Here is a 15,559-nt window from a genome sequence, read left to right as displayed (position 1 = left end):
AAAAAAGAAGAATTTGGAAAATCATCAACATTTGAATAGGGATTATCCTATATAATAAAAAACTAATATGCTAAGTGTTCAGTCATCCAGTCCTCCATTCAACCATTCAAAGCATAATATGCTGATGATATGATAAGGCCTCTCAACCACTTCCTATGCACTAACCACCAGGGGGCAGGCAGTGGACCAGTGGACCAGTCAGTATGACATGCACTGACCAACAGGGGTCAGATACTCCAACTGGTAGGTTAGCTTGCTGCTGGGATCCTGCCTATCAGGACTGAGCAAGTTAGGCTGGACATGCCCTGGAGCCCTCCCACAGTCCCACCCTGGCTGGCCAACCTCCTGCGTCCCTCCTGACCCTGATCACACACTGATGGGGACCCTTGGCCTGACCTGCACCCTCTCATAATCTGGGACCCCTCGGGGGATGTCAGAGAGCTGGTTGGTTTCGTCCTGACAGCAGAAAAAAAAACAAAAAACTGGTCACTATGATGCACACTGACCACCAGGGGGCATATGCTTAATGCAGGAGCTGCTCCCTGGAGGTCAGTGCACTTCCACAGGGGGAGCACAGCTCAGCCAGAAACCAGGCTCACTGCTGTCAAGTGCAATGGCGGTGGCAGGAGCCTCTTTAGCCTCCAAGGCAGCTCTAAGGATATCCGACTGACAGTTTAAACCTGCTCCCTGTGGACATCCCCCCAGGGCTCCTGGCATGGGCAGGGCTGAGGGATCCCCCTCTTCAAAGTGCAAGAATTCCATGCCTCTGGTAGTTCAAATAATATTGTCTCAGTGTTTGCTTTGACAATTGTACTGTGGTTATGTAAAATTTTTTCTTGACTTTATGGAAAACACTTTGAAGATTTAGGAGTAAATATAAATCATACTTGCAAATTACTCTCAAACAGTTTAGAGAAAATTATTTATATCTATCTATAGGAAGAGAAAGTAAAAGAGGAGAAAGAGAAAGAGAAAGAGAAAAAGAACAACTGTAGTAAAATGTCAACATTTGGGAGATCTGAGTGAAGGGTATCTAGAAATTCTTTGCACTATTTTTGCAACTTTTCTATAATCTAAATTTATTTCAGAATATAAATTTAGAAATAAAGGAGCTCATGAGCCAAGGCCTAAAATTAAGAAGCATTATGTCACTCTTTAAAAACAAAGAAAACTGTTTACCAACCAAGTCTTCTTCTATAACCATTTAGCCCAGAAAAGGAGTTTTAAGAATGAAACATATCCACGGTTTTTTAACTGAAGTCTTTTGAATTTATTTTTTCTCTTTTTTCACACCTCTTTGTCTGTAAAATTATTTCCTCCTTGGAGATGTATAGGAAAAATATCCTTTACAAACCAGTAGCACTTGATTTATGACACAACTGATTAATTTAGCATCTTCCATGAATTTATAGCACCTAAAAAAATACTCAGTTAACACAAATTTAAATGAAAATGCAATTTAAATGGGAGAAGTCAAATAAGAACCCTTAATCAGGAACTCTGGGTTCAAAATAGATTATATCATTAACTAATTATTTAAAAATTAAGGAGTCTTTGTTTATTGAGATGCATCTGAGTTTAGTGTATATCTTGCTATCATTTTATGCCTTTTTAGTATGGGACAAAAAAGATGGATTTCATTTTTGTTAGAAATAAGGCAAGCCCCCAAATTCAGGGGACCCAGTAGAACACAAAGCATACTCAGGAGCCATGCAGCAAGACAAATACCTTTACTTCTACATGAAGCATGCACATACTGAGCAAGTGATCTGCTTAGCTTTTAATTCTGATGCACGTGAACTGTCCCTCACTCTTGATTGGAGCTCAGGCACACAGTCTTTCATGACTGGCTAATTCAAAGGGAGGGGTTGGCCTTTGCCATTTCAAGATGGTGGACCTCAAGGAAGCTGCAAGTTGCGTGGCCAAAATGGTGGCTACCAAATCAAGTGAGCCAAAATGATGGCTGCCAAGTAATGCAATCCAAAATGGTGGCTATCTAAAATGTTCTTTGACAGAAAAGGTTATTTGTTTATTTTCACAATTTGCTTCATTTTTCTGAGTTAAGGGATTTAGTTTATGATACAAACTAGAGGCCTGGTGCATGAAATTCGTACACTGGGAGTTGGGATCCCCCAGACTGGCCTGTGCCTTCTTACAGTGCAGAAGCCCCGTGATTTACCACCCCAAAGAAGTAGGCCCTACCCACCCATCCAGGGCTCTTCAATGGATTGCCCCAAAGACATAGGCCAGAGCCCCAAGACTTGCCTCCACACTGCATGGAGCCACAGGACCCCTGACCTCAATGCACAGAGCCATGGGACCCACCCCTGCATTGTGCACACAGCATCAAGCCTCTGCCCACCCACACTTGCATGTAGCCCAGCCCACTCGCATGTGCCCCTACTGTGCACACAGCCTCCTTGTGATTGCTCCTTATGGTGTGAGGGACTCATGACCACATAGGCTTTTAGTAATAGGATATTAGGCAAACTGACTATAAATAGTCTCTTAAATTTAATTTGTTGCCTGAAGTTGTCCTTTTGTGTTATAGAACTATACACCTGAAAACTATATAATTTTATTCATCAATGTCACCCCAACAAATACAATAAAAAGGGGAGGGGGGAAGAAAAATGTACAGATTTAGCCTATAACAAATTGTGTGGCTGTGAACTAACCACTGGATTTCCCTGAGTCTTAGTTACAGCTATAAACATAAGCTAATTAGATGGTGTTTAAATCCCTTTCCAATTCTGAAATGTCACGGTTTAAGGTACTCTCATTTGCTCTCCATAATTTCTTCCTTTCAATGGGTGATTACCTCTTACAAGGAAATACAGAAATGATATATCAGTTAATATTTATTAAGTAAGAATTATGTGGCAGGAACCTTTCTAATTTTTTTAAAAATATTAACTTATAGGTTTTATAAAATACTAAAGGCCTAGTATACAAAATTTGTACATGGGTAGGGTCCCTGGCCTGGCTGGTGATCAGAGTCAATTGGGGCCTTCCTTCAACTGGCTGCCTGCTGCCAGTCAGGGCTTCCATCATTCCACACCGCCGAGCACACATCATAGTGAACAATAGAACTCATAGTCAGTAAAACGCTTGAGGGAACAATTTGCATATTAGCTTTTTATTATATAGGATAAACTTCACAAGAACCATATTGATGAATACTGGTATCGTCCTCATTTTTGTAGAAAAAAATAAAATCCTGAAACACAGAAAATGACAAAATATAGCTTTGGTGATACAATTAGTGGACAGAGTTGAGACCAGAGGTCATGCTCACATTCTATATAATACCCTGTTTCCCCGAAAATAAGACAGTGTCTTATATTAAGTTTTGCTCCCAAAGATGTGCTAGGTCTTATTTTTCCATGAAGAAGAATACGATACACATTTATTGTTAAATGAAAATAAAGGAAATTTATTACCTGTATACAGTATGGTAGTATGGTAGTTGTCAACACAAACCAGACAAACTGTGAATCCTACAGTATCAAGAATTTACTTTTATTCAATGACAATCATATCATCATCTTCTGGAACATCATCATAACAACCAATTTCTGAATTTCCTGGTGAATTTCTTGTGACTCCATTTCTTTCAGAATCAGTGGACCAAATCTCTCATGTTTAGCCTGGGGGGGGCACCTTATTTTTGAGGGGATGCCTTATATTTCACTCAGAAGGAAACCTGTAAGTAGGTCTTATTTTTAGAGGATGTGTTATTTCCAGGGAAACACGGTAAAAGAGTAATATGCTAATTAACCATCACTCCACTACTTTCACAAACCATGTCTACTAGCCACTCCCACCAGCCAATCAGGAGCAAATATGCAAATAAACCCAACCAAGATGGCTGTGGCCACAGAGAGAGGGAGAGAGACTTTGGTTTCCACAACAATGGAGAAAGCTAAGCTTTTGGCCTGCCCTTGCCAACCTAGGACTCCACTCAAGCTACAATGTTTCAATGATACATTAATCCAACCAGAAATGGTGACAGCCAAGGAGCTGGAAAGAGCAGGAGGCTAGGGTTTCTTCTGGCATTGGAGGAAGCCAAGCTTTCTGCACACCCTGGTTGGCCCAGTCCTCTGCTTAAGGCTACAAAGTTCCAATTATAGAAGATACATAAGTCCCAACAGAAATGGCTTCTGCCACAGAGCAAGCAGAAAGTTTGGCTCTGCTCTAGGCTACAAAGTTTCAATTGTAGAAGATAAATAAATCCCAGATACCAGGGCCTCTGCTTGGGTTGCCACGGGGCGTTGCTGGCCTGCAAACCTCCACAGGCCACAGGCCCCTCTCCCAGGCCACCCCAAGCCCCAAGGGGTCCCCCACCCTAATTTGGGACATCCTTCAGGGTAAACCAGCTGGTCCCCACCCATGCACCAGGCCTCTATCCTATCTAATAAAAGTAATATACAGATTGACCATCACTCTAACACACAAGATGGCTGCCCCCATGTGGTCAAAGATCCTGACCCCATTTGGACACAAGATGGCCACCACAAGATGGCCAGCAGGGGAGGGCAGTTGAGAGGGATCCAGGCCTGCAGGGGAGAGCAGTTGGGGGTGAGCAGGTTGGCAGAGGATAGCAATTAGGGGCAAACAGGCTGTCAGGGGAGCAGTTAGGCATCAATCAGACTGGCAGGGTAGTGGTTACGAGATAATCAGGATGGCAGGCAGAAGCGGTTAGGGGCAATCAGGCAGGCAGGCAGGCAGGAGAATAGTTGGGAGCCAGCAGTCCTGGATTGTGAGAGGGATGTTCGACTGTCCATTTAGGCTTGATCCCTGTGAGTAGTAGGACATCCCTCAAGGGGTCCCAGATTGTAGAGGGTGCAGGCTGGGCTGAAGGACACCACCTCCCCCCTTGCACGAATTTCAGGCACCAGGTCTGTAGTCCCTTATGTCAGGGGTGAGTAAGCTTTTACTGTAAGTGGCCAGATGTTAAATATTTTAGACTTTGTGTAACATATGGCTCACATATTCTTCTTGTTTTTGTTTCTATAACCTTTGTCAACATAAGAAACATTTAAACCTATGAAGAATTTTTGTGAGTTTATGTGAGCCTAACTGTCACAATTTCCAGTAAGAAAAATCTCAATGCATTAAGGTAATGCTCCAGAGATTGGCAGTTTGGCACATTTTTTTAATAAAATATTTTAAATTGTCTACAAATTATTTTATTTTATAATTAAAACAGAAGAAGCAACTGGTTACATGAAATCCATTGACTATGGATTAAGGAGGTGTTAGAAAACAAAGAGGGGAAACCTCTTGGATTGGATGCAAAGTAAAATGATAAACACTTGCATCTTTTCATAGGTGGTTACAGGATAGTTAACTATCAACAATTAACATTATAACAACAATAGTGAGAGGACTTATGAGCTCCACCCAGATGCATTGGTTGTGCCCAAAGAGGTCAGGAAAAAGGAGTTACCCTGACACTCAAAAGTAATGTTATCACAGATGCAAAAGATAATAGACAGAAAAAATAAATATGTACAATATTAAAATCCAAAACAACACATTGACCCCTTTGCCCCTTCCCTAGACTATTGTGTTCCTCAGTTTATTTTGTTCATTGGATTCCACAAATGTAAGATCATGTGATATTTTTCTTTCTATGACTGGCTTATTTAACTTAGCATAATATTCTCCTGGTCCATCTATGGAATTTTGGTAGACAAATGAGAAATGCTTTCCCTGAACAGATTGGTTGAGAAATGAATTGTTTGAAATGGGAAAAGTTCAAAAACTGAGGTTTGACTGTAACTGCAAAGGAATCTGAATATTCACCTCATCTAACTTCTTCCTTTTAGAGATGAGGCACTAAGATATCAAATTATTTTCCCTAAGGCCAAACTACTCATCAGATTAATACCCTGGTCTTCAGGTTCTTCATCCATGGTACTTGGCATCACAGAGCAATAATTTTTAGAGGCATCCTGGAGAAACCCAAAGTACACTATTAACATATTTGCATTTATGGCCACTGGCAACTAGTAATTGACTCCTATTCACACTGGAAAACAAGACCTATAGAATTTTCAATAAGAAATGTTACACGATTATATACTTAGCTATTTAAATTCAATATTTTGTCTAGCAATGTGCAGGAACAAAAAGTACTAAGTGGACTCAGCTTTCAGAAGAAAATTTTATGGGGGAAATAAAATTTTGACTAAAAGATAAGAAATCAAGATGGGGAGGGATCAGGGAAATGCAAATCAAACCCAATGAGATAGCATCTCATACCTATCAGAAAGGCTATCATCAGTAAATTCACAAATAACAAGTGTTGGCAAAGATGTGGAGAAATAGAACCCTTGTGCACTATTGGTGGCATTATAAATTGGTGCAGCCACTAAGGAAAACATAAAATAATATGGAGACCCCTAAAGAATTAAAAATAGAACTACCATATGATCCAGCAATTACTCTTCTGTGGATTTTTTGGAAGAAAAGAAAAACACTAATTTGAAAAGATATATGTATACCTAAGTTCATTGTAGCATTGTTTACAATAGCTAAGATATAGAAGCAACCCATGTGCCCATCAATAGATGAGTGGATAATGAAGATGTGATATATATATATATACACACACACACACTGAGTGGCCAGATTATTATGGTCTCTGAACACATAATAATCTGGCCACTCAGTATATCAGTATATATATATATATATATATATATATATATATATATATATATATATATATACATTAGAGGCCTGGTTCATGAATTCATGCATCATGCATGGGTGGGGTCCAGCCAGTCTGGCAAGGGGTCTGGCAAGGGGGACATGGGTGGTTGGCCAGCCTGCTTGCTGGTCAAACTCCTAGTCAAGGGAACAATTTGCATATTAGCCTTTTATTGTATAGGATATACACTGAGTGGCCAGACTATTATGCTTTCAGAGATCATAATAATCTGACAACTCAGTATATATATTCAGAATATTAGTCAACAATAGAAAATAAATAAATATTGCCATTTGTGACAACATGGATAAACTTAGTGAATATTATGCTAAGTGAAATAAGTCAGACAGAGAAAGACAAATACTATATTATTTCTCTTATATATGTGGAATCTAGATCAATACAATACAAAAATAGACTTATAGATACAGAGAACAAACTGATGGTTGCCACAGAGGAGGGATGATTGGGAATGGGTAAAAAAAGATAAAGAATAAGAGGTATAAACTTTCAGTTATAAAAGAAATAAAAAAAACATATGTTATAGAATATAGTGGTTAAGAAGCATCTGTCTTCACCCTCAAGATCCTTGAAGTTTAGTGAAGTCTACATTATTTCACTTGTGGCATTGCTAGAGATTTGAAAATATTCCTTATGGTAGTTCTCCCCAAAGCTATTCATATATACTGAAGCAATCTTTAACCATCAAAAACTATGAACTTTTGCTGAGCCAGGATGGCTCAGTGGATGAGTGTCAACCCAGAAAGCAAGAGGTTACTGATTATTTCTAGTCAGGGAACATACACAGGTTGCAGATTTGATCCCCAGTAGGGGTATGCAGAAAGAAGCTGATTGATGTTTCTCTTTCATCAATGTTTCTATCTCTCTATCCCTCTCCCTTCCCCTCTCTCTACATATCAATAAAAAATGTATTAAAACAAAACCAAACAAAAAAATATGAACTTTCTTCATCCCTATACTGTTCACAACTTTATCCAAAAATGATGAGATATATTGAGACTGGTTATAAAACCAAGGTGATATCAAGTTCACTTAAATATTCATCAGATGTTCATATCTGCATATCACTGTTTTTAAGCCTTATAGAAGTCTTTGTAGGCTTTAAAAAAGATATCAATATTTACTTAGTGGCATCTTAAACTGAAGGAATTGATCTAGTAAAAGAGGGAGAAAATTCGTTCATGGGTGGGGTCCAGCCAGCCCTCCCTGATCTAGGTCTATTGGCCCAGGTGGCTGGGAGGAGGGATTGTGAGAAGTTGGCTGGCTGGCCAGGCCCCTAGTCAAAGTCCCAGTTGAGGGTTGAGGGGACAATTTTCATACTAGCCTTTTATTATATAGGATGGATTATACACATTTTGGTATAAAAGTGAAAGTTGAAAAGGAAATAAAACAAGGGCTGTCCATTGATACACTTAAAAATTAACGAAAAACATAGAATGTCAACATTGAAAAGGACATAAGTGGTCATCTATTGCATAAATTGGCAAACTTTGTAAAGAGCTAGATAGCAAATACTTTCAGCTATGGTGGTCTTCTTTGTTGTTGCTTTTTATCTTTATTGTTGAAAATATTACATATATCCCCTTTTCCTCCATTGACCCCTTATAGCCCACTCTCACCCCTCACACCCACCCCACCTCCCACACCAGACCTTCACTACCCTATAGTGTCTGTATCCATGGGTATAAAGTTCTTTGGTTAATCACTTCTCACCCTCCCAACCTCCCCCACCTTCCCTCTGAGATTCTTTGTTTTCATTTTTAAACAACCCTTTAAAAACCATTCTTATCTACTAGGTTGTACAAAAAGGCCTGATTTGAACTGTGAGACATATTGGTAATTTTCTGGTCTAGTCTAACCTTCATTTTACAGATGAAGAAACTAAAGTCTAGAGATTTTAAGGGACTTGTGTACAGTCATAAAGCTAATGAATAATGAAGTCAGGACTAGTTGTCAGGGCTAATAAATCCCAGTCTACTGTACTTTCCTGCTTCCTTAAAAAAAAAAAAAAATGACTTATCGGCCCTAGCTGGTTTGGCTCAGATCAATAAAAAATATTTTAAAAAATAAAAATCAAGAATACTTCTTTAAAATAATGACATCATAGATTTTAGAAGGCTTTAACCATAGCAGAATTTGTTGTTTTTGCTACACTCATTTCCCTTGTGGCACATATCTTCATGATATCCTCATTATACTTTTTTACTCCCGAGTCACCATATGGTACAATATACAGGCCTGCCCTTTTTCCAGCATTACCATTAGAATCAGACTTGCATTATCTATCCCTTAGATCCTATCTAATTTTATCCACTCAGCATCTCTTTCCCTCCAAATCTTATTTTTTTAATAATAGGATAAACTTAATCTTACCATTGTAAGAATGTGGGTTACTGAAACAAAGTGGTTCATTTTCATAGTTTTTAAAAACATTTTTTATTGATTTCAGAGAGGAAGAGAGAGAGAAAGAGAGATAGAAACATCAATGTTGAGAGAGAATCGTTGATTGGATGCCTTCTGCATGCCCCCTACTGGGGATAAGCCCACAACCTGGCCATGAGCCCTGACTGGGAATTGAACCATGATCTGCTAGTTTATAGGTCAATGCTCAACCACTGAGTCCCACCAGCCAGGTAGTTCAGTTTCATTTTGATCTATCTCTATACTCATAATGGTAATTTTAACACACTGACCTTATGTCACTACACACTTAGAAATATCCCATTTAAAACCTCACAAAACTCTATTAGCTTAATTCTATTATTATTCTCTTTTTAGAACTGAGTAAGTAAGAGATTTGGTCAACTGCCTAAAGTTACATACTTAGTAAATGGTGGCACAAAATTTGAAACCGAATCTTTCTTACTCTAAGCTTGTTAAGCAGTAAAGTTTGTACATTCAGAGGCATTTAGTAAGAGAAGAATAATTAGGTACATCACAATAGCTAGGTTCTCTAGAAACCCCAGGGCACATCAGAAGTAGTTCTAGTTTCCTCTCCTTAAGAAAATATTAATCCTGAGGCATGAGCAATTTACCTTGTCACCTCTGCCTCAAGTCTGGATTTCCCAATCAATATGGCAACTCCACCAACACTGAATATCCCTAGTCTAACCCAAAGTAGTGATTGATAGTGATGGCCTTTGGAAATGAAGTGCACCAGGCAGACAAGTAAGTAATAGGCTATCTATCAATTAAAACAGAGGGATTCTAGCCAGTGCCACATTTGGAAATTAAAGAAAACTATTGAGCAGGTGGTGAGAGGTACTTTATCATTCCTATCTAATGTCTAAATTTAATCATTTCCCCAGCTGGGCCACTCACAGTGATACAGTATAGAAGGTCTTCTTGTTTGCAGAAGAACATAGTGCCCTGTGGTATAGCTCTTCATCAAAGCAGTCACCACTAAACATTTGTTAACTCCAAAGCCCTCAGGAATTACTCCTGAACATCTGTTTTTAAGGAATTCATCCTAATGTATTACTTGCATGTTTAAATAAGCATGTAATACCTATAATTGTAAGTACCACCAATGTCACTTTATCACTTTCATGATATGGTGGAAACTATACTGAGCTAGCAATGAGAAAGCTTCAGTTCTGTCTTGTCCCCAGCTATGCTATGAACTTGCTACTTAGCCTTGGGCAAGTTATTTCTTCTCTCTGGGTCTCAGTTTCTTCAAAAACAGCGAAGAGCATGACCACAGTGGCTCAGTGATTGAGTGTCAACCTATGAATCAGAAGTTCATGTTTCAATTCCTGATCAGGGCACATATCCCGGTTGCTGGCTCAATCCCCAATGTGGGGTATGCAGGAGGCAGCCAATCAATGACTCTCTCGTCATTGATGTTTCTATCTCTCTCTCTCCCTCTCCATTAATCTCTGAAATCAAGAAAAATATTTACTTTTTAAAAATAAAAAAGGCTTTAATGTCATCCAAAATTCTTTGCCAAGTTTTCCCATTGTTCCACAGATTCACCTCCTTCTCTTACTCCAAATTCCTGCTCTCTCTGAATAAAATATAAACTTCATATTCAAGCTTATCTATGATTTATACTAACATTGCTTGTCCTATTCCATCTTCTAACCCTTCTAAAATCATATTGTCTTCTCATATTAAGCCAGCTGTTCTACTTCTTCCACACATATCCTAAATTCACTTATACAACCATGTGTTAATTCAGGCTCTTCCCCCAGTTTAAAATGTCTGCTATGATTCAAAGCCTGCCCCACCCTTCAAGGCCCAGCTCATTTGTACATTCTCAAGGAGGCTTTCCTTTAGGGGAGAATAGAAAAAAATATAATGTTTAGAAGGCCTCTAATGCAGAGTTTATTCAGAATCTAATAGGCCCATATTGAAGTGGCTGTAATTCAATTATGTGAGAGCCCAAAGGTAGTAACAAGTAAACAAATCAGAATCATGGGCACATTTTAATATGGCTAGCGTGGTGATACCCAGATCTCAAAGTTTTCCACAGACATAATGTTATACCTTTTAAAATATGGGATAACTAACTTTAAAATTCCCTTGAATTTTGTAAACATAAGAATACTAGGTTGCAGATGCAATATTCTTACTAGATCTCAGACACCATTAAATAACTAAGTTCAAAGAATTACTAGAAGCCATCAAATCAACATTCCCAACTAATGCAGAATTTCTTTGATTGATGGTCATCCTACCCCTATTCGACCTCTACTTAAACATTTATAGAGCCCTAGCCGGTTTGGCTTAGTGGATAGAGCACTGGACCACAGACTAAGGGGTCCCAAGTTCAATTTCGGTCAAGGGCATGTACCTGAATCACAGGTTCAATTCCAGCCCTGGTCAGGGTGTGTGCTGGAGGCAACCAATTGATGTTTCTCTCACTCTTTTTCTTCCTTTTCTTTCACTCTCTCTAAAAATCAATGGAAAAATATCCTTGGGTGAGGATTAAACAAACAAACAAAAAACATTTACAAAGATAAGAAACTCATTATGTCACAAGATAGCTCACAAAAAACACCTATGAATTATTAAATTAATTAATTCATTCAATATATCATTATTGAGAACCTACTAAATATCAGGTACTGTTTTGGATATGATGGGGTCAACAGTGGTAAACAAGATAAATAAGATTTTCACTCACAGAATTTATATTCTATTTGTAAAGAAATAAATAGCAAGCAACTAAATAAGTACATAACTAGGACAATTCTAGATTGCAAGAGTTACAATAAAGTGAAACTAAATTTATTAGGTAAATAATAACAAAAAGTGGGCAGCATAGAGGTTAATGTTAGATTGACTGGTAAAGGAAGACCTCTCTGAGGAGGTAAGATAACATTTAAGTTAAGACCTGAATAACTACAAGGAGCTAACTATGAAAATATTTTGGGGAAGAGTGTTCCATGGAGGAAGAGGGAACAGCAGGTAAAACCCTGAGGTAGGACTGTGCCTGGTTCCCAGAAGGAACAATAAAGAGGCCAATGTGGCTGGATTTTAGTGAGCAAGGAGGAGAAATAGGCAATAAAGTGAAAGAAATAAAAAGAAAATCATGCAGTGCCTTATAGGTCATAGTTAATAACTTGTAAAAACAATGGGCTGTTCTGCCTTCTAGAATGATATACACCAATATTATATCTTTTCTATGTGACAGCTTTTTACATACTTGAAGAGATTGCTTATATCTCCCTCCCCCAAGTCCTCTCTTCTGCAAAGCAACAGTCACCAAATTCATCAACCATTTCTCCTAGATTGTTTTCAGATTCCTCACTATTTCCATTGTTATCTTCTGGTCATGCTCCCCTTTGTTAATGCCCTTTCTAAACTGTATAACAATACATATTAAGTGAAAAATAATGTTACCTTGCCCAGCTGGTGTGGCTCAGTGCTTGAGCATTGATGTATGAACTGGGGGGCTGGGAAGGAGGGGTGTCAAGCTTCAACTTTACATCAGGTCATGTGCCGGGGTTGCAGGCTCAATCCCTATTGTAGGGTATGCAGGAGGCAACCAATCAATGATTCTCTCTGGTCATTGATGTTTCTATCTCTCTCCTTCTCTCCCTTTCTCTCTGAAATTAATAAAAATATTTTGTTACCTAAGGGACAAATAAATGATATATGAGGCTCCATGCAAAGTATAATAGGATAAATTCCTTTCATTGTACTGGATATTACAGTTCTATTATTAAAACCCAAGTAACTTATTTGGAAAGTAACACACTTTATTTCTCAAGGTATAAAGAGCCTCTTTCATATATATTAAAGATGACATGAAAGCTGATTTTTATTAGTATATGAATTCTCATAAATTTTGCTTCAAAAGGTGTTATTTTATACTAAAGGAACATGGTAGATGGATTGCAAAAAAAAATGGTTCAAATTCTTCACTCATCAGTGGATCTATACTCTAAGACTTTGTAGTATTTTACTACTCTGAACGAAGTGTTCTTCCCCATCCCTTTATTATGGGCCTTTACATGTAACACCGCCCCCCCCCCCCCAGTTAAACGTTAACAAGTGTGACACAAGCAGAGTCTTTGCTCATTTATGCTTGTTCTATTAGACCCCTCCCATCATGACAAAAACACACCCATGCTAGCTTGCTGAAGAAATGCAAAAGAATGCAGATAAGAAAAAAGTCATCCAAGTTGAGGCCATCCTAAATAAACCAGCTCCTTGATGCATGAATGGGACCAAAGGAGACCAGAAAAACTGCCCTACCAACTCATTGATTAATAGCAATAACATTTGGTTGATGTTTAAAGCCACTCATTTGTAACATGGTTAGTTGTGTAGCAATAACTTACTCTTACAAAGAGCTTTTAGTCTATGGCATTCAATCATAAATCCCTCCCCTACAGCATGTATGCATATACATACATATTCCAGCAGAAGAGTTTGAACGTTGGTGCATTGGTTGAGGAAGGTTTTAGACTTTTGGTCTAAAACATCATAGATAAAATGAGGTTTCGTGTCTACGCAATACAGATCATAATTATTTAGCTAACTAAATATCACCACCTCTTTTGAACTCAACAGAAATCTTACTCTGTACAACACAGGGCCTTGAATGGTATGCAAAAAGCTAAATCAATCAAAACAAAAAACAAATGTTACATACAAAAAGCCTACACCTGTTTAAAATGTGCTTCTTCTCTATTTTCCCTCAGATCTATATGAAATTATGGGCCAACTGCAGAGCAAAAATTATTTCTTGGAAGACGTGGGTTTCCCACTGTGCCTAAGGTAATAGAAAGGATATTGCCACTCTGCTAAATCTTCCTGCAGCGACTTGTTATGAATTGCTATAGTCAAGTAAAAGAAAATCATTATTAGGATTCAAAAAACAAGTTATTTTAAATAAAGTTAACCTTAATCTGCAGTCATGCCACATCAAAAAACTCATTCGCAATTCCCCATAATTGTTCAGGGCTTATTAGATGTTTGTTTATTTGGATTTACAGAGTTTAATTTATTTTTCTTTAGATTGGTTATTTATTTTGTCTCATTGGAAAATAAATTTAGAACAAATTAAATTCAATATTGTTGCCAGTGATGTGTTTGGACTGCAATAACTGACTTTTTAAAACTACATATTATAAGAAAAGAAAAGAAAAGCTCCATCTTGAAAGTTCTTTCTGGTTATAAAGATGTGAAATATGTCATGCAAAAATAAGGACATGTGTTCTAAAACTTTCTAAAAAGTATATACATTTTAATTTCTAACACCTGAGGATCACACAAAGGGTCATGAATATGATACTGACAAAAGTCCTTGATTAGAGTAAGGGATTAGAGTAATAATTAATTTGAGTGAATAAAGAGTATAAAAAGGGATACCTAACCCAGCCAGTATAGCTCAGTGGTTGAGCTTGTACCTAAGAACCTGGAGGTCATGGTTGGATTCCTGGTCAGGGCAGATGCCTGGGTTGCAGACTCAAGCCCCAGCATGGGGCATGTAGGGGGAAGCTGATCAATGATTCTCTCTCATCACTGATGTTTTTATTTCTCTCTCTCCCCCTTCCTCTCTGAAATCAATGAAAATATAGTTATTTTAAAAGGGGATACCTAGCCTCATTCTACTGCTCTTCTTAGCTAAGACTGGTGAATCCTGGGAAAACTTCAGACAAAGGTATAAAGATGTGAACATAATCCTTAGAATTACAACAGCCATGACTCACCTGTTTCCGTAAGCCATTCTCTAGTCTTCCTGCAAAGTCAGTTCTAGTGCCCAAGTTATTCATAACCAGGAATGATTTATGCAACCGAATTTACTATTCAAGTAGCCCATTATTAAACCACATTTACTACTAGTCAAGTTCTGATCACATGGCTCCTTTCTAATAAAGTGAATCTCTAGATCTGTGTACCTCTAGTTTCCTCATCCCCCCAAAAAATGGGATGGTGTGAGATAATGAAATAAGATCAATAATGCAGGTGCCTGGCACATGGTTAGAGCTTGATAAAAGTAACTTGCTGCTAGTCTAACCGATTACAAATTAGTGTGGTGGTAAATTGGCTCCCCTTTAGGGGGAAATAAAGAGCCATGATTTATATCATTTGCTCATACTCATGGTACAAATACTCCTACCATAAGTGATATCAAACAATTAATATGAAGACACTGAACATAGAGTTAGGGAAAGTATACGCAGTCAGCTCTCACTAGCTAGTATAAACCAGCTCCACCACACCACTGCATGACCAAGACACTAACTTGTAACCCACTTCTAGAAATTGGCCTTATTCTTTTCCCCTGTATATTAATCCTGACAATTGTAAAACTTTGGCCCTATCTTTCTCTCACTCTTAAGTCCCATTCATGAGCCCCAC

This window comes from Pipistrellus kuhlii, unplaced genomic scaffold, assembly GCF_014108245.1.
Source record: "Pipistrellus kuhlii isolate mPipKuh1 unplaced genomic scaffold, mPipKuh1.p scaffold_m20_p_19, whole genome shotgun sequence".
Taxonomy (NCBI): domain Eukaryota; kingdom Metazoa; phylum Chordata; class Mammalia; order Chiroptera; family Vespertilionidae; genus Pipistrellus; species Pipistrellus kuhlii.
This window is presented reverse-complemented; position numbering follows the sequence as displayed.